Raw genomic sequence first — 15,739 nt, forward strand, 5'->3', positions numbered from 1 at the left:
CAAGTACAGTATGTACCATGGTCCACAAATAAATGGAACTGATTGACTGACAAAGAAAGGTAAGCCCACCATCACACTTGATGCACTCAAGACCAGCAAGAGAGCACTGATAATAAGCCTGAATACACTCTGAGGCACACCATTGTCTGACATCACATTAACATGCATGCATTTGAAGATATTAGCATGCATGTGTTTGCAACAATAGCCGTGGTCATTGTTTTCTGGATCTTCATTAATTCCGTAATTGTTTGCTGCCAGTGATTTACTGCCAACTTTTGTGAACATCAAAGCGTTTTCCCCTTTTTTTTTTCTGAAACCAGACATAATCCATTAAGTTAACATGCATATTGCATCTTGAGCTCAATAAGTTCCCTAATTAATTGTGAGAGGCAGCAGCAGCTTCTGGTTGTTCTGGGTATTGAAAGTAGTTTGTTCTGCTCAACCCGTGTGGTTGTGGTGCAAGTCTGTCCTGCCGTACGTATGTTCAGTGTGTGTGTGTGTGTGTGTGTTGCTGATTATAAATGAGGACAGCAAGGTGTATGTGATGGTAATGCAGCCTCCAGTGCTCTCCTTGCCCATTAATAACCAGGTTCCCTTTGATGTGGCCACGATGAGCGAGGTGGCCCCTTCTTTTGCATCAGTTGCGGCATGTAAATCCGCCTGCTGTGTTATCTCCTTAGCTGCTCAAGGGTCCACCTGAGTTTGTCCACCTGACAGATAAATTAAAGAACCTACAAAGGCTGTGCATTTTCTTTTCATGTGTCTTTAATATATACATGATATCTTTAATATGTCACAACACCACATCACACACTGTTCTGACAATCTGGTGCAAAGGTTGCACAGAATGAACGCTGAAAACGTTGCGTCCATTTCAAATGATGTGGAAAGCTGGGAGTTTGAGGCCAGCTTGAATGACAAATGATTGTATGTTAAAGGCGCGCTCGAGTGATTTAGTACGCACTTCCGTATTGTTGGGGACATAGATGGAGAGGTAGGGTTAGGGTAAACAAGTCAAAGCAGCGGAGGCAGAGATATCCTGACTTTTAGTCTCAGGTATAGGTAAAGCACCAAAAACATTGGATCCTACATTTCCCATAATGCAACTCAATTTACCAGACCTTCTGTGCCTGGTAAATGTCCACATCTTTTAAAACTACACCCCCAATCTGTAACACAGGCCTTCTGCTAAAAATCTGTAGTCTCCTAGCTGATGACAGCATCCGGGTTATTTACGTTATGTTATGAAAAACCTAAAAACTAAAATTCCACTATAAGCTACCTGGCTAGCATAAAATGGCAGAGAGACAAAGTTAGCAACTAGCTGGTGAACATAGGGGAGCATTTAGTTACAAAAGGAATTATTCTCAGGGGTTAGTGGAAACCCAACCAGGGCTAAAAGAAGAGTAGATGAAACATGGTTCCAAATGAGTTCTAATGTTGCTCCTTACCTTGTTTCCCCGGAAAGTTGCCAAACAAAGTGAATAAAGTTACGATTCAGACTTCTTTGGAGTATAGACTGAGCTAAAGACCAGACATTTAAAAACAAGCAGACAGACAAACTCTCCATCGGAACTCCATCATAAAACCGGACACTGATTGCTATATTTGTGATGCAACTTTAATTTATCTGCAATACATTCTACAATATAATCTGCAAACATGCAGCCTGCGGTGACATTTTTATACCCCAAAGGTTGTTTAAAATACCATTGTCGTCTGTTGTGCTGGTCACTGAATGAGCACCTGGTCAGGCTCTTGATCTTGTGTTGAAGGCTCTCTGTGCTTTCCACCACCGGCAACAAAATGCACAGAGAACGTAGTTCAGGTCAGATTATGTTATCCATGAAATAAACACAAGCAGAATAGATGACGCAATGAGTGTTTATGTCCCTGTCTTAGTAAAATCATAAAGTGCATGTGTGTGTGTCCGTCTTCTGCTGGCTGCATATGGGTGGATAGCTCATTATCTATTGTCGGCAGGCACAATGGCCTGGAGGCCAGGCTACGCTGGCCAAACAGCCCCGAGCACAATACCTGTGAACAGCGAGAAACCTAATTGAAAATACAGTCTAGCATCACCATGTTGTCTCACAATGACAGAGCTAATGAATAGGGAGGTGGGCTTTTAAAAAGAAAAGCTTTATCTGTCGAAAGGTGCGAGTGTGTTCCAAACGAAAGGTTGCAGCAGTGAAAGTATCGAGTGTAACCTCTGCCTGATTTTTTTTTTTCTTGACTGGTTCTGAAACTGCAGGTGCTCTAATCAATACTATTTTCAAAGTGGATGTTGTTTGGCTGAACTAAAATGAAAAAATATTGACACCACTAACTTCAGATAACTATACAACCATGATCAGACATGCTAGCCAACATTGATTTGCTGGCTTTTAAAATGTTTTGCCTCAGCTCACTAATGCATTTATAACCCTAATGTTGATTGGTACCCATGTGCCCCCTCATAGGAGCCTCTAGGCACTGAAATCCGAGATGTAATCGTCCTGTATGTTGCAAACGAGGCCTATACGTCCTTTAAATGACATACGCGAGCGTGGAAATGTCCTTCATATAGGTCAGTGAGTCTACATCCATCCATCACCTCCACCCACCAGGATCTTAAACAAAACGAGAGGGGGGGGGGGGTGTCTAAAAAAAGAGCTTTGTGTTACTCACGCTTGACTGCGTGTGGTCTAAGTAACAGTAATCCAATCAGATAAAAGACTAGTCAACATACAAGTTTTGCCGGATATCTCAGCCGCTGCGTGCCCACCACAAATTCACTAGTTCCCTGTCAACTTGTTGGCTTCCATTACACTGAGCGCTGACGTTACGGACCTAATTCTTTTGACGCTGTTCTTTAACTGGGTTTTGCGATTAGGCTCAGATTTCTGCCTCTGTTTGCTCTCATGCGCAATAAAGAGCCTCAGCCATTTCTCCCTCGCTGTCTCCATATATCTTTTTTCTCTCTCACCAAGTGGCTGCTGTGCTTGTTCTGATTTGTCATTGTTTGTACAGTGACAAGTTTTGCAAAGCCATAGGCTGGTTATTGTAGTGTCTCCTGGACGCTGTTGTTCAGCTGCCGAGCTTCACAGACAGGTTGTCTTGAAGATCAATGAAATGGGCAATTCAGATAAAAACTCTGGTGAAACAAAGGTGACAATAAACAGGGTCAAAGCTGAGACTATCTAACTGTGCTATAGATGTCATGCATATCTGGCAACACATACTGTATATTTGGAGACCTGGAGGCTTGGAGACAACATATTTGCAAAAGAAAGTCTGCATGTCTAACTGGGGGATAACCTGTCTAATGAGAAGATGCTCTCAAATTGCATTATGGGAATTGTAGAATCCAACTTTTGGGGGAAATGACCCATACTAAAAGTTAAAGGTCTCTTCTTCATTTTTATTTATTTATTTTTTATTTTTTTGCAACAATGCTAATGTAGTATTACTTTCAAAGGCAAGCAACATGTCATCAGCTAACTAAATGATTTTGTGGGGTTACAGTAATGTTAGAAAAAGACCCCTTTAGGACTGGAACATTAACTGGGTAGTATTTCATCTCTGGAGGAGCTGTTTCTGGATGCTACTAAATCAGAGTTCAGTGTAGCGTTAGCTGCTCTGTCCTAATTTGGGGAAGTTTAGATTCCAGCAACCCCGGCCAAACTCATTACCTGAGATAGCGTTTTGCTTCCCAAACACATCAGTTAACATTAGTCCTCATCCTAAAAGTCTTTTCTCTTGTAACATTAAAAGTGAAACATGCAGTATGAAAAATAACAAATAACAAAGCATAAATCTCATAACCATCACAACCTCTGTGTTGCTCGTCCAAGTATGTTTTTCTGTGAGGTTGTATGTCAGCTTTAGTCTCAGTCTTTCAGCATTACTTCATGTATGAAGCCATCAAATGCATATCAAGACCATTTCACTGGGTTCTCATTTCAAAAGCTGGACAAATACTTTTCAACCAACGCATGGAGCTAACAATAATTAGCTAGCTGGCTACGATAAAATCTGCCAGCAACGTCTTTTTCAATTTCAATTGAGAAGCCTCAAACCATGGACCCACTGTTTCAAAAATGACCATGAATATCGACTGCTTTGCGCCACTGTTACTGTTGTAAACTGTGTTTGCCGTGCTAGAGTGCAAAGCTTGACAGGCGTTGGAGTGGTAACGAAGGAAGACGGAGCTTAGCAAATAGTCAATGGATAGGTTTGTTCAATAAATCATATGGAGGTTTCCAAATTAAGTTGGAAAAAGTTGCATTCGAGATCCCCTAAACGGGAACTAGAACTAGATATCTCTCTCACTCTTCACCTGTCCATGTCTGTCTTTTTCTGGCTCTCTTTAACCCCTTCCTATGCTGACTAGCCCCACTTCAGCCAAAGACACACGAGACGCGATGCCCTCCAGATGTTCTTTAGTCCAGATCTTTGTCCACAGAAAAATGGGGAGGGGTCATCATGTGACCAATATGCGTCTGGCCATGCTGGTCTTTCTGGGTCGGTCAGCCTCTCGCTCCTTCTCTGCTGCTGCTGTTTCAGTTCCCTGGGGGCACCGAGGCTGGTCAGTGAGGCCACATGACTTGAGGCTATGGGTAAACTCAGGCAGGTCTTGGGTCCAGAGGTGCCGCCTCAAATTTGCAGTAAGTTGGTCTGAAGGGCCTCTGTGACGGCCCTGGATGTGATCGGATCCGAGTAGCACTAATCCACTGGGCTGGTTGGGGCGGGTTGGGACTCTGGTGTCCCATTAAGTTTGGCCTGGAGGATCATAAGGTTGCAATTTCAAGAGTCTGGACTAGCCTTGGGTGATGAGATCCGAAGGTTCACCGCGCCGAGATACTCGTCAGACTACCAAGGAAGAGAAGAGCTATTAGGCTATCAGAGTGACAGACAGTCAGAACAGTGTGGGTTGAAGAGAAAGACCTTTCAGTGTGTATGGTAATGCATGTGCAGGTTTTTAGGTAATACATTATGTTAACATGCACAATTAACAAGGTCCGGGGTTTGAGTCTTAGCCTCCATTGTGTGTGGAATTTGTTCTCCCTTGTGTTTGTCAGTGGCAGAGGAAGTATTACGATCCCTTACGTTAGTAAAAGTAGCAATACCACAGTGTAGTAATACTGGTAAAAGACATGCATTGCATGTTAGTAAAAGTATTATTAGCTAAATGTATCCAAAGTATCCAAAATGAATGTACTCAATGCAGGAAAATGGCCCCTGTGAGTAATATTATATCATATTATATATGATATATTATTATATTTTATATCACTAGATGATTATTGTTGATGCATTAGTGTTTAAGTAGCATTTTACAGGTCAAACTTTTGGTGCCCAATGATAAACAAGACAGGTGGCCCACTGTGACCCCAAAATGTGTGTTTGTCAATGTGTTTGCCATGTGATAAACATCTGTTGATGGCGTTTGCCAGCCTTCAATCCAGTGAGTGATGGGATATGCTCCAACCATCCCTATGACACTCAAGGAGCCAGCACTTATGGAAACAGAAAGAATAAATGAATGACTGTATGTTATTAGCACTTGAAGTAACAACCATCCTTTTATTGTATATTTGACTTTAGTTTTTTTTAATTTATTTAGTAAGTCACGTTTGAGTATTTTTAGAATCTCTAAGCTCAAAATTTAGCAAAGTAATATTAATATAAATTCGCCCAAATCACTGTTTTTTTCTCAGTTACCCTTGGCATGTAGTTAGTTTTAAGTCTATTTGCCCAGGTTTTGAAATGTCAATAGTGAGATCTCTGCTACCACACCAAAACAATGAAGGTGAATGGAATGTTTCCACAGCTTTACTCAGGATAGTCCAGAGACTGCAGATGACTCTGGAGGCTGAAATCAGAGCTGGATATCCCAAAACACTGGCGAATAAAAACAGAGATATCTGCATGTCCAGATACAGATGGTGGTAAGTGGGAAAATGCATTTCTTTTTGTGATTTGAGTGAACAGGCCTTTTATTTCTTTTATATTAATTGGGCCAAATAACTGGTGTTTCTAATGTTTCAGAACTCATCTTTCCTGCTGACATGAAAACATTTACAGGTGAGTAATTTAGGATCAGAGGATGTTTAGTCATCTGAGACTTTCCTTAGTTCAACGTGCATGCCTTCAAGACAAACTCATGCCCTGCAGGCAACATTGCTCAAATTAAAGCTGATTTGTTATCAGATTAAATTATGTCCTGAGGAAATGTCCCCGTTAGGTTCCCATTTTTCTTTTCTGTTTGAGGGTACAAGCTCATGATATTAATTGGGTCCCATCCCAGCCCACTTCATTGAACATGACACTCCAAACAGGCCCTGTCTTTACATCTAACAATATAGAGAAAAGTGGAGGAATGGGAAGAGAAAAAAAACGGAATAATTAAAATGTAATTACTGACCAGTTCATTTGGCAATTATGGTCAATTAGCCAGCACGTGGGGAAGTGTGAAAATTATTGCAGGCCCTGATCTTCAAATGAGCATTTTGACACTGTGACCTGTTTTAGCCTTCAGGGGCCAAATAGATGTTTAGGAGCAGTGCATGGCATCTTACAATAGACACACACATACACACAGTGATCATTCAAAGTACCTTTAACTCTCCAGCACCTTCATTTGTTCATCTAGTGCCACCACCAGGTCAAAATTTTGATTTGTCAAATATTGGTTTGCAAAACTAACGACATTGCTACCACTGTGTGTAGCCTCATGAAGCTGCGTGGCTGTTGACTTTCTCCTTAGGTAGCTTTAGGATTGGAAAAATCCCCTTACTCCACACTGACAGTTTCACATGTATGTATATATTCTGTGTCAGCCTGTTCCAACTCTAGCTATATAAAGTGTATATAAAGTTTACACTAAGTGAAATATTGAAACCACATTTTTTTATGGCCGCAACATTCCATCAAATGGAAATATTCTAGATGTCTTGAGCGTCATGTGTCTTTGGAAACTTTGTACCACCGGTGAGATTTAAGGGGTTATAGTGAGATAAAGGACCTTGGAAAACGGAAAACATTGTCTATTTTAAAATGGCTATAATGTAGCTACTGGACGTACGACTGCATATATGGCATGGCCCAGAATCCACCTTACAGGAGCAGGTTCGTCTAAACATGCAATCATACAGATCATTTCAAAGCTTTAAGTCAACATGCATTTGAAACAGTAATCAACATTTTGACATATAGCACACAGAAATGCTAATTGTTCACATCGAAATGAAAGCCGTGACCCTCCTAAAGCAATAGCAATATTTTTGAGCTTCAGAACACAATAATAGTCTAATAAAGACTTTGTGTTATCTGTTTCTCCTGAAGAGGCAGAGTAAAACAACCTGCCGTGAGAGAGCGTAGTGGCACTCGTGCTGTGCTCTGTTCCAAGCATAACAGCTTTCGTATGGCTCAGAGGTTATTGAAGGGATGAATGTTAAACGCTTCAGTTCCCCGCAATAATAAGCAACGTTAAACAGTCACAGACAAGCCGATGATCCAAATGAAAGTCTGTGTCAAAAAAAAAGGCAGCGTATTAATTCCTGCTGGTGATTTTGGTGTTTTGTACATCTGAGTTTTCATTCCCGACATGTTCATTTCTCGCATGTCAAATGAACAAGCAGACAGATAAAGTGCTGTGTTTCCTCATCACATTTAGAGTGAATAAATTCTGTCTCCTTCTTCCACTTTGATGAGAAGACCTGAGAAGAATGAAGTCAACCATAACTGTACGTCTTGTTAGGGCAGAGCCAGCGTTATCTCTTCAGCAGAGATCTGAGGGAGCAGGGACATTCAGTGTGACACCAGCAACGCAGGGAAGAAGATGAATCCTTCTTTCTGTGCTGTAGCCTTTTGTTCGTCTATTTACACCAGCTTACCAGCTCCCTCCTTCCTCCAAATTCAAAGGTTTGGGGATGCACAGTATATCAATTAAGAGCTTGTTCTGTCCCCTGAGGGGACATAAATATTATTATTACTAAATATTTGGAGAGAAGTGTGATTTGGCGTGGCAGAGAGGCCATTAGCGGGGCTAAATGGCAAAGAAGAATCCCAGTGGCTACAACAGCAGCCCCCCAAAAACCCTCACAAGCATCGCACACACTTTTACACAGTCTCACCATCCATCTCTGGCAGTTCTCACCTTCATGACACCTACAAAATAAATGTGTTGTAAATGCTGCCAAGTTAACTGCTAAAATCTCTGAAAAATATCTGAATTTGCCATTGTTGTAGTTTTCTCCTTTGGAATTTCTTTTTTTTTTTGCGGCACAAACCTTGAAGCGGTGGTGACCTTTACTTGCAGGTAGATAAAGGAGGACTTGTATCCCAAGACCATGGTGCGACCTCCTTCACAGCTCATGAATTGATTTTATTCAGGAGGGGAGAATTAGCAAGGCCAGCATCAATTGTTGGAAAAAGTTCTTTGAGAGAGCAGAAAAATAATCAAAACAGAACTTAATTCTTAAGGCAATTTGTCCACACCACTATACAATTCCTTCTGCTGCATGGCACCTTTTAACAGGGATGAATATGTTTACATGAATAACAATAAGATAATGGTAAGCTTTAACAATGAAATAAAACAAACAGAATTTCAAATTAAAGGAATTTGTTGTGAAAAGGTCATTTATACATGGCAAATATTTGTAAAAATTATCCTTCAATTACAGTACATAGTACTAATAATAGAAATTATTATGATTTGTCAGCCAATTATTCTTTTTTTTTCTTTTATATACTTTCACTAAAAAAGCACTAAAACATAACAATGTTATGTCTTTGTGGAGAAAAAAGTTCTTTAAATATTTCAATATTACATTTATATTATAGATACCAAAGACTAATGCATTTCCTTTCTGTGAAACTACATCATGACTGAAAATATCAAAATGGGATCATTAATAAATGCTTTAAGAAGTGAGAATTAATTCAAGTTCGAGTCTGTGCAAATCGTATGGACAGTCTGCCACGGTTTATCATAACTGTTGGCCAGTCAGATCCAATGAAGAACCAATTAGAGTGATGAGACACAGGTTGCAAAGCTGGTTAGAGTTAGTTTGATTTGCGAATGCATTGTCGTGTTTTAAAATTCCTGCAAGGGAAAAGACTGGGGAACCAATTATGATAACAAGAATACTTCCTCAGGATGGCAATGGAAATAATGAAAGAGAGGCTTTCCATAGCTTTATTCTGCTTGATTTGGTTGGTTTGCGGAGGCCAAGTTATTCAAAAACAGCACTTATAGCCTTAAGCAGCATTATTAATTCATAATAAAAAAGGAGAGAGGGCAATAGGAAGATGTTTCCTTGAACATGCACTTGAATCCAGTCCGATGCGCTTTTGCACAGCGCTGTATGCCTGTCTGAGTTCACAAGCCAATCCTCCCTCCAGGTTTGAAAACTGCACTGGCCTCCCACAGACCCCAGGGCGAGGCATTCATATGGCGGCTGAGCCGCATATTAGACACATATGGTGCCGAAACAGATTTAAGAAATAAGCTGTCATCAAATAATCAAATCATTCATGTTTCAGAGAGCAATAATGGAGGTATGTGAGCAGATATGTCCGGGACCTTTCCTAGTGGGATGCCTTTGTGCGTGCTTGGTGTGCCTGTGGACAAAGGCTTGTTACTGTCTCCTCTCCTGTCTTCTTCATGGTCACACACATGCAAGCCAGAGATCATCCAGAAATTACAAGCTTGATTGTGATGAGGATACCAATGGGTCAGTCGATAGAACATCACATTACATCAATGTGCTGATCAGATGACAGTTTCTTTATGTCCTGCAGTGTAGCTGTAACTGTTATTTTTATTAACTTTTATCTCTATTTTACTCATCATTTTTCTTGCTCGTGAAGCACTTAGTCACATTTGCTACAGTCAACACAGCTGAAATACCCAGCAAGAGTTCAACAATCCTGAAATCAAATCATTCAAGGAAATTATACCACTTTAGTCTATTTTTCCTCTTTCAAATGCAGTTACAATATCTACAATGCCGCATAGACACTGCTTTTAATCTGTATTCAAACCAAAGAAGAAGGCATGGAATGGGTATCAAGCAGTAATGTCATGGCTGAAATCATCTAAGACTACAAGAATGAATGAATAAATGTTTTTCTTCCAGTCAAAAATAGTAGCTAACATTTCTCTCACTGATAAGATGACTGCTGATCAATTCCCACTGGTCCAGATAGGCACTCAAATTAATTAATTAGAGCCTTAGCCGAGCAGTGGCTGGATATGATGCACACTATGCAAGCACTAGAAAAGACAAGCCACTGCTTCCTGTACCCTGTCCGCACTCATCGCATCAACGTCAACAGATCGCAGTGTCCTCACTGAGAAAACAAGCCAGCACAGAGGGAAAGGGGTGGGGGGGGGGCATGCACCACCCCGCCCACCAAACCCCAGGCTCTGCTTTTTTAAACCCGCGCCTCCGCTTCAGCCCATGCCTCGCCCGCTCGCCTGCTATACCCCCCCCCCCCCCCCCCCCCACGCACCCACCCACCCTCCACTTGCAACCGTAGGCCATGAGTCCAGGCTGTGCATGACAGCTCGCAACATCCCCTGCCACAACTGCTTTCCCAAAGCATCCACTTCCGTGACCCTATCAGCAGATAAAACCTCCCTACAACCCCCTGACGGAGTGTGCCTCTCACTTTTTTTTGAATGTGTCAACAATTTCTGGCTGGCTGGCCAGACACCGCGTCCTGGCGATGCGTCTGCTGCGCGTGTGTGTGTGTGTGTGACACTGTGTGTATATGTGTATCCATACGCGTGTGTCTGCACTTGCTTATGTATGTTTGAATATATTTACGTCTTTGTGTTTTTTTTCTGCCTTTTTCTACATAAAGCAGGGAGGGAAAAAAGGGCCATGTCATTCTTCCACAACTTAATCAGGAGCTACACACAGGAGAGGGCTGCGGCAGCATGGACCTCCCTGATCATGTTAATGAGGTCCCCTGGCTATGCAGTCATTGAAGTATAATTGACTTGTTCGTCTCTTATCTTCCTAATAGACACTCTGACCCAGAGCACGTTTATTTCGCTATGAGAAATGTCAAGAAGGATTGGAAGTTTCCTCAGTGTGCCCATTAAAACTGAAGGCATGCCACCCTGTCTCCAGCCAGCCAAAGCTGCCATTGGCTCCCTGCCTCATTATGCAGATGCCAAACGTAAATAAATGATTTGCAGATCACTGCTGCCCCCAACACACACCCCCCCCTCGCCCTCTTCCCAAACTGTGGTCTTCTCTCCTCTCCCAGGACTGGAAAGGAGGACAGGAAGGAGGGAGGAAGGGAGGAAAACACGAAACCGTCCAGGGAGCACCATGACGATTTGTCTCTCTGGAGCAAAATAAATAATACATAGGTAGTAATTATAATAAGACATGTCCCTGACTTGAAAACCTGGCGAAGCGCATTGATGTTGTTACAGCCACGTATGTCTCCTGGCTTTCAGGACCCATCAGAATCAAACAGGGCCGTGTGTAATGTGGAGGGACCAAGAGGCAAGCGGGCGCCAGGCGAGGGCGAACCAGTGACTGTGGTCACACGCTTGTGGATATGAGGGGCAACATCTGTGCATATCAGCCGCCTATACCCTCCCTGCACGTCCACCATGTCTTCTCGGGCCAGTCCCAGAGTCACAAAGAAATTGTTTTTGGTCACAAAGCGTTGTTTGCTGTGCGCTGCTGTCTTCCTTGGAGAAGCCCAGTTTCTGCATGTTACATCTTCCGCATCTCCCCAAAAACTGCTCGTCCTACCCAACAACACACAACAACTCTTGTTTTAAGAGGGTGCCCAATAAATGTATATGTTTTGCGGGGATTTGAAGGTTCTTTTATATCACAAAGTTTTCATTGGATATAATGATAAGAAGAAGAAGAATACTTTGCTTTACAAACACTAAAAGAGTATTGGTAAATGACAGCAGACACAGACAAGCGCACACAAATAGATTCACAACAACCAGTTCATTAAATGCAAATTAATTAACCTTAAATCAATCGAAAATCACCAGTTTCTCCAATGTACAGATTCACAGCTTCTTAACCGGCCTGCTGTGAAAACTGATTGTTGGTGTAGAGCTGGTGGGCTGTTGTATGCAGGAGTAAAAGATACAGCATGTTTGTAATTGTATTGTTGTACTGGGAAATGTTTGGGAAATTGGTAGTAGTCGAGCAAGTACCCAGACGATCTGGGCCACATCTATTAACTGAAAAGCCCACCTAATGTTAGCTAGCATTAACATTAACGTTCTTGAAATAAAATACCTTAAAATACAGTGAGAGAAGGCATACTCATGAAGCCATTTCTACATTACTACATATCCTGCTTGGTGACCTGTTTTATTTAAATTACATTATCGTTGCAGGGCACTCGACATTTTCAGCTCCAAACCTTTTGGTTGAAAGCTGGCACGTAACTTATGTTGAAATGCCCGTGCTTTTTAAAAAAAAATCACATCATCTGAATGCTGTTTGAAAACCTCTACACTGGCAGGAATACAATTCTGGTGAGGATGCATCTACTTATTCATTTCGTATTTAAGTAGTCAAATGTAATCTGAAAACATTAGAATCACTCAAATAAATACCAAGTGTCTATTTAAGTGTAAAACATCTCCACATGGCTGAAACTCACACATCTACAGAACTAATACAGAACAAATGACCTCAGTGTTGTCAGTAGAAGTCCAAAAGCCCACTCCATGAGGAATGTTTTGACTAGCCCCCCAAAACCCCTCCTTTTTCATGTTTTATTTATTCATTTAACTTTCAAATTATATTTTCTGTTAATCTATTTCTCCCAATATGAAGGTCACAAATGCCGTGTCAGAACCTTTTCCCCACTGCCTGTTTTGTGATTCTTTTTTAAGAAAATAAGTCATAATAAATAATAATAATAATAATAAATCATAAAAAAAACTGTCAGGATCTACTCGAAAAAGCCTAACATGTGGAATACGTGTCTCAAACTCCTCAAATCATTACAGCCGCCCAAATTCTCAGACAAAATACAGAAAACATGGCTACAGTGGAACTGCTGTAGTGTACAAATATACAGTATTATCAGTCACACAAGTGATTTTATTTGTAGAAGGCAAAAACATGTTATTATTTTCCACATGTAACAACCTACAAGCCTCAATATCATTTACAAGAATACAATCAGAGCATAGCTGTCTACCTCACTTCATATTTGTGAAAGGCCAAGGCGGACCCCTCCGTCATTTCTCCTTATTTAGCATGCATTAATGAGATGACTCTAGCTGCCTTGTGTGCCCCCCGAAATTTTTATTTTCTGATCAGCTTCTGTGTGATCGCGGCACTGGCTGTGCCTTGACTTGGAGACATCATTATAGTAATTACCACAAGCTCTGGTAGTTGCAGGCAAATAATTCTGCTGGGTTCATCCCCCCCTCCCTCTCTCTCTCTCTCTCTCTCTCTCTCTCTCTCTCTCTCTCTCTTTGCTGCAGCTCCACAGAGGAGGGAAAATTACATTTTTCACCAAGCCTTTCTGTTGTCTGTATTGTGACAGCGGTCATACTCCATCACATAGCCCCTCTCTCAGCTATGAGTATCCCACAATCGGAGTAATGGTGAAAAAAAAAAAAATCAGAGCAGAGGAAACAGCCTATTTACCGTGCAGTCCCATACCACCTTTAGCTCATGAATAGAAGAATGGGTTTAGTTCAATGACTACCTTTCATTTGCATTCATCTCAGTGCTGGTTCAAAGATCACTTTTAATTTAATGAATGTGGATTGAAGAATTCCAATTAATCTTTTGCAACATTGGTGTTGCCACAAAGTCACAATCTTTTTCTTGATTGATCCTATCAAGACAAAATTCTGAATCTTTTATTTGATGGCGTATGTTTGAGCTTCAGGCAGTCAGACTTGTGTCTTGGATGCACTGCGACCATTTGTTCTGTGACCCGTGAGCCCCCCTTTAAACTCAGAGAAGGCCAATTGCACAGGAAAAAGCCTTCAGTAGCGCAATGTGTAAAGTTCTCACAGAAGTCCTTTAAAACGTTTGTAAATTATGTGCGAGGAAACAAAAGAGGAAAAAAAAAACCCTCACTTGTCTGTCATGTACTCTGACCTGCACAGAAAACATGGGCGAAGCCTCTCTGTAGCTGCAGATCTGCTGACCTTCGGCGATGTTGTTGTGCTGGAGGGACGTGTGAACGGTTCGAGGTGCTGCAGGTTGGGGGAGTTTGGAAAAGCTTTTTATTTTTCTTTCATGCCTATACAACCCAGTGGCCAACCCACATCTCTCCTGCGCCACAACCTCAAAGATCCATAGCGCTTTCTGACAAATGAAAACTGGAGAACAAAAACAGACCGTCACTGTAGCGTCTGCAGAGAATTTAAATGGAAATGTGTGCTACTTTTTCTTCGTCCTATTCCAAGTTTGCTCGCTCACTCCATCTTCCCTTTGTCAGCGACCAGCATGTCCAGACCAATTGTTTTGCGTGTAATAACAAACATAATTAGCATATCTTTTATCTTTAAAATGATTTTTGATTAAGCACTAAAAACTGCACTTTGTCACCGTGCTGAAGTGCGCTCGAGTGTTAGCTTGTGTGCAACATTTCTGAAGTGCCATTGTCGCTCCTCACTTGTTGTGCGCCATACTAACTCTCTATTTAACAGACGAACAATTGAGACAGATGCAATTAATGCAAAATAGATAAAGGAGGACTGGTGAAAAGAAAGGCATAAAGAAAACCCAAACAACAGTGTGATAATATTGGCTGAAAAACACATTATATGGACCTGAATATCTGCGGCCACTTCACACACACACACACACACACACACACACATAGATACATGAGCTCAGGAGGGACTGAAGTGTATGCTTTATATCAGCTGCATAAAATATACAAATTGAGAGTCTGTCCCCTCATATGGTCAGGGTGACAGTCTGTTTGTTAAACCTGACTGTAATTTTGGAGAGCGAGCAGGATAATTTTTCCACTCTGTAATTAGGTATTCAAGCCAAGGCCGAATCATTCCCTAATCTAATAGTCATTCACATTCAGAGGAGTGACACTGGTAGACCTCCCAATGCAGCTCTTCATAACACGAGCACATCCGAATTGTGCTGCTGATAATCACCGCTGGCAATTAAGAGTTAAAGGTGCTACGAGTAGCAATTTGCTTTTTGTGGACAACTACATTTCCCATAAAAACTCTTACTTTACGTTGCTCTTTGTCTCCCCTCTTATGTTTTGGCTTCCCTGTAGCTTTGCCCCAATTCAACACTACTGATCCTAATCCTTAGTATGCATCCTCTGAAATGCTGCTCCAATTTTAAATTTAAACAGGTTTTGGCATGTAGTAGGGGATTGGGACAATGCTCACCCCCCCACACCCCCTTTTCTGAAGGTATTTCAATGGACATCATAACTTTGGAAAAGTTGAGATGGCAGTTGTGAAAGCATCTGCAGCATGTGTAACAATAAAAACGTGTTACACAACTGTGGCCAGCACTCTGTTTGGTAGAGTTTTCAATGATAGATGACAACCGCCCTACACGGAAGCCAGTAGAGTTTTTTTGCAGGTTCGCGACTAAACGCGGGATAATCGTGTTGGTCCCTCGGAGAACTGCTTGTGGTCAAATCATCACAAAATAGACGAAGGAGAGAAGTATCTGTTACGGAAGCTGGATCATGTCATTGGATATTGCACGACAGCAACTAAGTTGTGTAGTAATTG

This window comes from Enoplosus armatus, chromosome 9, assembly GCF_043641665.1.
Source record: "Enoplosus armatus isolate fEnoArm2 chromosome 9, fEnoArm2.hap1, whole genome shotgun sequence".
NCBI lineage: Eukaryota > Metazoa > Chordata > Actinopteri > Centrarchiformes > Enoplosidae > Enoplosus > Enoplosus armatus.